At 45.6% G+C, this 9989-nt stretch overlaps 1 long non-coding RNA gene across 1 annotated transcript in view; it reads left to right on the forward strand.

The window, feature by feature from the left end:
* The first annotated feature begins 10 nt into the window (after positions 1-10).
* Positions 11-9989, forward strand: part of LOC116550210 — a 19483-nt gene continuing 9504 nt past the window's right edge. Inside the window, exon 1 of the long non-coding RNA XR_004268274.1 lies at positions 11-611. This is a non-coding gene — a long non-coding RNA (uncharacterized LOC116550210). The remainder of the gene's footprint in view (positions 612-9989) is intronic.

Consider the following 9989-nt stretch of genomic DNA (forward strand, 5'->3'; position numbering starts at 1 on the left):
TGAGCCCGCACGCACGCGCGGGGACGTACACGCCGGGACGCACGTCCGCGGCCCCGCCTCGTCTGGGGACTGTACAGGGTTCGCTCCTGCTGAGCTGTTTCCAAAAGTACACGTCGTGCGGTTTTGAGTCATTGCGGTCTGGAGTGAGACGAGGCGTGTGCCTCGACTGCCATCTCCGGCTATAGAAAACGTTTGAAGGAGTCAGAGAGTACATCTCCCTCCTACCTACTCGGTGGAAAACACCGACGGCCTTAGTGTCCGTGAAGCCCTGCCACGGAGGGTGGCTTCTTCTCCAGAGATTTCGGCAAGCACTGAATTGTCAGAGGGCACCAGACCCCCATCCCACTCGTTATTTTCTTCAAGGACTGAAGAGCAGGTTTTGTTTCACTTCTTAGAGGTACCAAGATTCCAGATCCCGAGTTTCAGTTGCCATCGATATCACTGGAATGGTGAGGCCCTTGTGCACCACGTAAAGCTCTGCTCTCTGTGAGAGTTTGTCGTGTCGTTTAAGAAGATATGAAATACACCTGGCCCTGGTATGGGACCCTAACTACATATGGGCAAGTCACTTGGTATTTAAACGGGCCTCAGTTTTCTCATCTGTAGTGAAGGTATTGGCCACTAGATGATTTTCTTCTCCCCTCCCCCTCCCCCCTCCTCGTCTTTCTCTTCTCTTCTCGCAGTCTCGCTGTGTTGCCCAGGCTGGTCTCAAACTCCTGATGTCAAGCGATCCTCCTGCCTTGGCCTCCCTGAGTGTCGGCGCTACAGGCGTGAGCCACTGCGCTTGGCTGCTAGATTATTATTATTTTTTTTTTTTGAGATAGAGTCCGACGCTAGATGATTTTTAAGGGTGCTTTTGGCTTGAACTGAAGAGCCAGGAGGTCACAGTCCGTACAGCCTTATGCCCAGATTTGGGGGTTGGGCTGCCCTACCAAGCACCCCCTCCACGCACCCCGCCCCCACAACCCAGCCAAGACTGCGGTCTGTCTTGAGAGCACGCAACGGGGGAATCTCAGAAAGTAGAGTCCCGGAGAGACACTGGGAATGGGGAGGACCCCTGGGAAGGAACGTCCACCCCGTGGAAGGGAAGGCTGCTGGTGGCTTTAGAACTGGCGTTTCCGTGTGCCCGGGTCTAGTGCATGGGCCGGATGGGAAAGAACCTAGACTTTCTACATCTGCGCGAGCTCGGCGGGCTCTGCTGAGTAGGGGCTGTTGGACGGGAAGGGAGGAGCCAAATCCCCACTGCGACCTTTCCCCTCCTTTCCTGGCTGGCTAGCTGTGGTCTGTCGGGAATGAGGGGGTGGGGAAAACAGAAGGTTGGGGCTGGAGGCGTGCTGGCAGGCAGGCAGACATTTGGAACCAACTCTCCTGCTCAGCCCGCAGAACTTTTGGTCCTTCGTTATGCCAGAGTTGCGTCTGATTTTGTGCTTGACTCTGTGACCCTTCTCTCACACTGTTACTAAAATAAGTCTCAAGCTCTGAAATCACTGCCAGATCCAAATGCCCCTACTTTGCCAGGTGAGGGCCTTGGACAAAACCTTTAACCTTGTAGTTTGGTTTCCTCAGCTGTTATGTGGGGTCATAACAGTCTTAACCTGGCTGTTAAATGAATTAATCCATATAAAGCACTTAGAACAGTGCTTGACACATAGAAAACATTCTGTGAGTGTTAACATTATCTGTATCATCAAGTACACAACTCCTAGTGTGGGGTTTTGCTCATTAGCAGCCTAGGCTTGGTGAATGAATGCAGGTATTCCTCAGTGACCCTTTGGGTTCTACTGAGTTCTAAATTTATACGTCACGCAGCTGGAAGAAGGGATGGGTGCTTCTTCAATAATTCTCCACATACTCACTGCCCCTGTTTAAAGGTAACGCCAGCTGGAGATAAGTGTTTGGGTGAGTGCAGCTCTGTGCTTTCCCATCTGTCACCACAAATGTGGCTGCTTGCATCAGGGATTAGGCCTGCCTTCATCCTTGGCCAGGCTAACTGACCCCTTTGAACTCTAGTTTCCTTATCTGTAAAATGAGGAAGAGAATCTGTAAAACCGGATTGTTGTGAGGGTTGGAATTAATGTACATAAAGAGTATGTCATATATGCTCAGTAAATAGGAGCTATTATTTTGCTAAAAAGTATAAAGCCAGATTCTTGTTCCAAATAAGCTTGTCACCTGGTTGAGTAAAGGACCTGAATAAGATAACTAACAAGTTTAGAAGTAAGTACATAACTAGGGTGGTAATGTTTTGCTTGGGGAACTGGGATTTTAACATTCACTAATATATGGTTATTTAAAAAAAAGAAACAATGGAAACAAAATAATCATTCTCCCAGTAACTGACATGTGCTGAGCATTTTGCTAAATGCATTGCATGTATTATTTAATTTTTCTAATGATGCTATGAGGTAGGTATTATTGCCTCTCTTCTTTATTTGTTGTTGCTGAGAAAGGGTCTCACCCTGTTTTCCAGGCTGGAGTACAGTGGCATGCTCACTGCTCACTGCAGCCTTGACTTTCTGGTCTCAAGGTATCCTCCCACCTCATTCTGAGTAGCTGGGACTACAGGCATGCACCACCACACCCAGCTAATTTTTCTTTTTCTTTCTTTCTTTTTTTTTTTTTTTGTAGAGATGAGGTCTCTCTATGCTTCCCTGGCTGGTCCTAAACTCCTGACCTCTAGCAGTCCTCCCACCTCGGCCTCCCAAAATGCTGGGATTACAGGTATGAGCCACCGTACCCAGCCTTCTTTATTTGTTAACTATGCTTTTTCCTTCAGAGGAGGAAGAGACTTTCTTTACCTAGTCTTTTACTCATCTTTCATATCTCAATTCAAACATACTTCGTCTGGTCACCCTTGCTGATCTCGGATGCTGTCCCAGGCTCCAGTGGCATGATAGACATCTCTCTCCCAATGTGTTATTTTACTCTTAGTTGTGTTAATGTCTGAGTCGTTTCAAAAGCCTGCAAATGTCAGTGAAAGGAGTGTTTGTTCTGATTTTGTTTCATTCCTTCCCCAGCAGCTAGCACCAAATAGTAGACTTTTGATAAATGTTTGTTGATTGAAGGAATAAATGAATATTTTACCCAGCATCTTCAGTGAGTACCCAATGTTTCACCAACGAAAGGTAGATAAGGGCTCCAGGTCAAGCCCTTTTCAGGTTCTACCTCCTCCTTGGAACTACAACCAAGGAAAGCTTTTTATAAGCTGCCATTTTCCCAAAGCCGCTAAAAAGAAGTGATTCTGAAGTCAACCCACACAAGAGTACCATACTAAGAACACGGTATTTTCACAAATTTGAACTTATCATCTAGTATTCATTTAGAGAATGTGTACTTACATTTCTGGTGACTATAAACTGGCATATTCTTTATGAAATCAATTTGTCAATATCTGTCTCCCTGACCCCTGCTTTTTTTTTTTTTTAAACACCTCACCTCAAGACCACTGAGGTGTTAAAAAAGACTACTGAGTACCATTTGTCAATATCTATAAAAAATAAAAGTATACATATGCCCTTTAGCCCAGAATTCCACTTTTAGGAGTTATCCTTACAGACAGACTTCCACATGTAGAGAATGGAGTATGTAAAGGTAGTTGTTGCAGCACTGTTTGTAATAGTAAGACTGGAAGAAAGAGCCCATCATAGAGAACTGGTTAAATAAAAGATGGTACATTCAGACAGTGAATTATAAAGCCAGAAAAAAGAGATTATGTTCTGTACATATCGACAAGATCTCCACAATATATTGTTAAAAAAGTATATAGTATAGTTTATGTTAAAATGAACATAAAAAATAGAATACAGTGAGATACCACCTCACACTCACTAAGATGACTGTCACACAAGCAAAAAAAAAAAAACCCAGAAAATAACAAATATTGATGAAAATGTAGAGAAAATAGAATGCTTATACGTTGCTGTGAGAATATAAAATGGTGCAGCTGCTCTAGAGTAGTTCCTCAAAAAGTTAAACATAGAATTACCATATGATCAGCTGGGCGGGGTAGCTCACGCTGTAATCTCAGTACTTTGGAAAGCCGAGGTGGGCAGATCACAAGGTCAGGAGTTCGAGACCAGCCCGGCCAACATGGTGAAACCCTGTCTCTACTAAAAATACAAAAAAATCAGCTGGGCATGGTGGCGCGCGCCTGTAATCCCAGCTACTCGGGAGGCTGAGGCAGGAGAATTGCTTGAACCCAGGAGGCGGAGGTTGCGGTGAGCCGAGATTGCGCCATTGCACTCCAGCCTGGGTAACAAGAGCGAAACTCCGTCTCAAAAAAAAAAAAAAAAAATTAACCGGGTGTGGTGGCGCGTGCCTGTAATCCCAGCTACTCAGGAGACTGAGGCGGGAGACTCGCTTGAACCTGGGGGGTGGAGGTTGCAGTGAGCTGAGATTGCACCATTGCACTCCAGCCTGGGCAACAGGGTGAGACCCTGTCTCAATAGAAAAAAGGAAAAAAAAAAAAGGAATTACCATATGTTCCAGCAATTTCACTCCTAAATATATACCCAAGTGAACTGAAGATATATGTTCACACACAAATGCTTATACACAAATGTTCATTGCAGCATTATTCGTAATAGCCAAAAAAGTAGAAACAACCTCTGTCAACTGGCTAAAGGATAAACAAAATGTGATACAATGGAATGTGATTCAGCCATAAAAAATGAAGTATTGGCACATGCTATAATATGGGTATACCTTGAACATATTATGCTAAGTGAAAGAAAGCAGACACAAAAGGCATATACTGTATGATTCCATTTATATGAAATGTCAGAAATAGGCAAATCCAGGGCCAGGTGTAGTGGCTCCCACCTGTAACCCCAGCACTTTGAGGATCCTAGCACAGAGACAGAGGCAGGCAGATCACTTGGAGGTCAGGAGTTTGAGACCAGCCTGGCCAACAGGGTGAAACCCTGTCTCTACTAAAAATACAAAAATTAGCTGGGCATGATGATGCTCCCCTGTAGTCCCAGCTACTTGGGAGTTTGAGGCAGGAGAATTGCTTGAACCCAGGAGGTGGATGTTGCAGTAAGCTGAGATCATGCCACTGCCCTCCAGCCTGGGCAACAGAGCAAGACTGTCTCAAAAGAAAATACAAAGGCAAATCCACAGAGACAGAAAGTAGGTTAGTGGTTGCCAGGGAGGAGAGGGGACTGGGGAATGACTGCTAGTGGGTACACGGTGGTTTTTTTTTTTTTTTGGATGTGTGGGCTGGTGATGTAAAGTTCTAAAATTAGACAGTGGTGACAGTTGTATAAGTCTATGAATATACTTAACCATTGAATTGTATACTTTGAAACAGTGGATTCTGGTATGTGAACTGTATCTGAATAAAGTTATTTTTTTAAGAAGGAGGGCAGATTGAGACATCTTCAGATGACAAACAAACACAAACAGTAGGCCAGATAAAGTTATTTTTTTAAAAAGGAGGGCAGATTGAGACATCTTCAGATTACAAACAAACACAAAGAGTAGGCCAGGTGCAGTGGCTCACACCTGTAATCCCAGCACTTTGGGAGGCCGAGTTGGGTAAATCACTAGGCCAGGAGTGAGACCAGGCTGTCCAATATGGTGAAACCCTGTCTCTACTAAGAATATAAAAATTAGCCAGACATGGTGACATACCTGTAATCCTAGCTACTCGGGAGGCTAAGGCAGGAGAATCACTTGAACTGGGAGGCAGAGGTTGTGGTAAGCCAAGATCGCACCACTGCACTCCAGTCTGGGCAACAGAGAGAGACTCTGTCTCAAAAAAAACAACAGCCAAAAACCAAGAGTTAGCTGCTATAGGCCCTTACCATGGAAACTTCTGAAGAATGAACCTAAGAAACCAAACTGAACCCAAAAGGAAATAGGGAAATACAAGAAAACAAGGGAGTTTGGATGGGGAAATTGGGTCAAGAGCTTGGAGCAGCTAGTGGGAGGTGGGAGTGAAGTGGGAGGGCCTGGCAGTATGGCACCAGAGGAAGGTGCCCACAGAGAGTTGGCCCTGGAAGTTGGACAAAGGGCACACAAGGCAAGCAGTGGCTTCTTCACCTCCCACCTGAGCCAGCAACCTCAATTCTGAGTCTGGTTGTAGCACTAACTAACCACTCGCCCGAGGCCAGTCACTTCTTCAGGCCTCAGTTTCCTCATCTGTGAAGCACAGGTCTGAGGAAGACAAGCTGACTCTCTCAGAGCCTTTCTACCTATGAAGTGTGTAATCCTAGAACCTGCACTGAGAAGCTGCAGTGTGGTTGGGGGACTCCCACCGACGCAGCAGGCCTCTGCTGTCAAGCTGTGTTTGGGAAATACTGGATGAACAATGTAGAGTAGGAAAAAAAACAGTATTCTAAACTGTATGGACTCTATAAGTTATCCGTGATAAATACATAGAGAGAGAGACTGACATATGTCTACTCTTAAATAGTAACATTTTTCACTGGGCAAGATCCTTTTTTTTCATTAGTCATAATAAGCATAGTTCCTCGGGCTTAAAGATTTTTCAAGACTCTCAAACACATTTGGGTTATAGAAAACAAAATACGTTGGCTTCAAGCTCACACCTGTAATCCCAGCACTTTAGGAGGCCGAGGTGGGGGTATTGCCTGAGGTCAGGAGTTCGAGACCAGCCTGATCAACATGATGAAACCCTGTCTCTACTAAAAATACAAAAATTAGCAGGACATGTTGGCACACACCTTTAATCCCAGCTACTCAGGAGGCTGAGGCAGAAGAATTGCTTGAGCCCAGGAGACGGAGTTTCTGGTGAGCTGAGATCATGCCATTACACTCTAGCCTGGCTGACAGAGCAAAACTCTGCCTCAAAAAACCAAAAATGTTTTAATGTCAAACTAAAATTCATAAATATTTAATCAAAGGCCTGCAAAATATATGTTAACTAGACAGTTTGTTTTCTTTTTTTTTTTTTTGAGAGGGAGTTTCAGTCTGTCACCTAGGCTGGAGGGCAGTGGCACGATCTTGGCTGACTGCAACCTCCACCTTCCAGGTTCAAGCAATTCTCCTGCCTCAGCCTTCTGAGTAGCTGGAATTACAGCTGCCCATCACCATGTCTGGGTAACTTTTTTGTATTTTTAGTAGAGGTGGGGTTTCAAAAAAAAAAAAAGAGATGGGGTTTCACCATGTTGGCCAGGCTGGTTTTGAACTCCTGTCCTCGAGGGATCCGCCCACCTCAGCCTCCCAACGTACAAGGATTGCAGGTGTGAGCCACTGTGCCTGGCCAACTAGACAGTTTCAACTAAGCATGGTAACTTCGGATGTGAGCTGTGGGTGCATTTTAACATGTGGGGCATCCTGTGGCAGGCATATATGGGGCCTGTGGAAGTAAAGTGAGGATGGGGTGGATTATGGAGGTTTTACAGTTTCCTGAGTTTTAATTTTTCTACTATGAGCATATATTATAAGAAAAAGGGCCTAGTGCAGTGGCTCATGGCTGTAATCCCAGCACTTTGGGAGGCTGAGGTGGGTGGATCACCTGAGGTCAGGAGTTGAGACCAGCCTGACCAATTTGGTAAAACCCTGTTTCTACTAAAAATAGAAAAATTAGGTAGGCGTGGTGGCGTGTGCCTGTGGTCCCAGCTACTCAGGAGGCTGAGACGGGAGAATTGCTTGAACCCAGGAGGTGGAGTTTGCAATGAGCTAAGATTGCACCATTGCACTCTAGCCTGGGTGAAGGAGCAAGACTCCCTCTCAAAAATAAATAAAAGAAGAAAAAGTATTCAATGAATGTTTTGAAAATGTATGTAAGTAAAAACAAACCTTAAGAAAGATTTGGGGTGAAGAAGTCCCTATATTCTCATCTCAGTAAAGCCTTGGGGACACTCCTCTGTCTTGGGGAAATAATTAGAATCAAAAAGGAAATTCACTGGATTTAAGAGAGTTTACTCATTCTGTGCTGCTCCAAGTTATGTCCATCAGCAGTTTGGGATAAATCTGTGTATTGACACATTGCTTTCTCTTTCCTTCGTGGAACCATAAAATCATTGAATGTTACAACATAGAGGTAGCCTTCCTCCTTGCTGTCATCTTCTCTTGGTGGTCACAGTGGGGTCTCTGAGCATGGGGCAGCCCAGGTTAGCTGCAAAAGGGCCAGGCCTATAATGAGCTCCATTGCTCCTTGGTAGGTAGTCGAGGTGGTGCTACCAGAGTAGATGGGTATCTTGCTCCTGGCAGGGAGGCAGAGTCTGAGTCTATAGGTTGGGAGACAATGGTGTTCTCCTGGTGTCTGTGCCATTTTCATTCACAGTTACAACAGCTGCTCTTCCCCTCTGCTGTATGTGTTCACACACACATGCCCTACCTTTACACGTGTGTGTGCACATGGGCACATTTTCTCTCTGCCTAGCCAGCTGGTACCTCTCCCCTAGACACCGATGCCCAGACATTTCTGCTGCTGGCCAACTCACTCTGTGGCTGTGCTCCAACTCGGCTAGAGCAGGGCAGGGGGCTGTCCTTCTGCCTCTTATCTTAGCCAAGGACAGCGGCTACTGGCAGGAGAGAGGGTAGTGAGGGGTAGAGGACAACTGGCCTTTGAGGAGACTCCCACCATGTTTTCCTTTCCCAGTGACCCCTCGTCCTCTAGCTAAAGGACTGGAGAAAAAGCTGTCCAGTCAGAATCTCTCCTGTCAATGATGGAGGCCCAAAGCCCTACCTACACTGATCCCCTCAGCCCCTCGCCTGACAAATCCTGAAAGTCAGCTAAAACTGCTGGTATCTCAGGCTCCCAGCTCTCCCATTTGACTCTGGAAACCTCCGCAGTCCCCCATCCCAGGTTCTTTTGCATGTTGGGGTATCAGTTGCTGATATAGCATTCGAGTTTATGCCTCTCAGTTGATAAGCATGTTCTGTCTAGAGAATGCTTGTATTATTCTTAAAAGAATGTCTTGTATTATTCTTAAAAGTTCTTACCAGGGACTCCCAAAGAGGATCTCTTTTGAAAAACTACTTACTGGGTGCAGCGTTCATTGTTCGGGTGATGGGTTCACTAGAAGCCCATTATGCAATATACCCATGTAGCAAATCTGCACATGGACCCACTGAATCCAAAATAATTTTTTTTTTTTTAATTGAGTCTTGCTCTGTCACCCAGGCTGGAGTGCAGTGGTGTGATCTTGGCTTACTGCAACCCCTGCCTCCCTGGTTCAACCAATTCTTTTGCCTTAGCCTCCTGAGTAGCTGGAATTACAGGTGCCCACCACCACACCTGGCTAATTTTTGTATTTTTAGTAAAGACGGGGTTTCGCTATGTTGGCCAGGCTGTTCTGGAACTCCTGATCTACCCACCTCGGCCTCCCAAAGTGCTGGGATTACAGGTGTGAGCCACCACGCCCAGCCAAAATAAAATTTTAAAAATGTATTGTAAGCGTCATCCTTATTTATTCATCATCTCTGTTGATTAGTTATCTCCTGTAACTTTGAAAGGGTTGTTTTAAGATTTAAAAATATATTTGCTTCTCAGTCTGTGCCTTGTGCAAACCAGATGCTTATTTGTTATCAGTGGACCAATCTTTGTCACTCACACCCACTAAAGATTAGTAAACCAGGCCAGGTGTGGTGGCTCACGCCTGTTAATCCTAGAACTTTGGGAGGCCGAGGCAGGCGGATTGCCTGAGGTCAGGCATTTGAAACCAGCCTGGCTAACACGGTGAAACCCTGTCTCTACTAAAATACAAAAATTGGGCTGGGCACAGTGGCTCACGCCTGTAATCCCAGCTCTTTGGGAAGCTGAGGCAGGCAGATCATGAGGTCAGGAGTTTGAGACCAGCTTGACCACCATGGTGAAACCTCGTCTCTACTAAAAATCCAAAAAAAATTAGCCAGGCGTGGTGGTGTGTGCCTATCATCCCAGCTACTCAGGAGGCTGTGGCAGGAGAATTGCTTGAACCCGAGAGGTGGAGGTTGCAGTGAGCCGAGATGACGCCATTGCACTCCAGTCTGAGTGACAGAGTGAGACTGTGTCTCAAAAAAAAAAAAAAAAAAAA

This window comes from Sapajus apella, unplaced genomic scaffold (genome assembly GCF_009761245.1).
Source record: "Sapajus apella isolate SASKATOON/1434 unplaced genomic scaffold, GSC_monkey_1.0 scaffold7, whole genome shotgun sequence".
Taxonomy (NCBI): domain Eukaryota; kingdom Metazoa; phylum Chordata; class Mammalia; order Primates; family Cebidae; genus Sapajus; species Sapajus apella.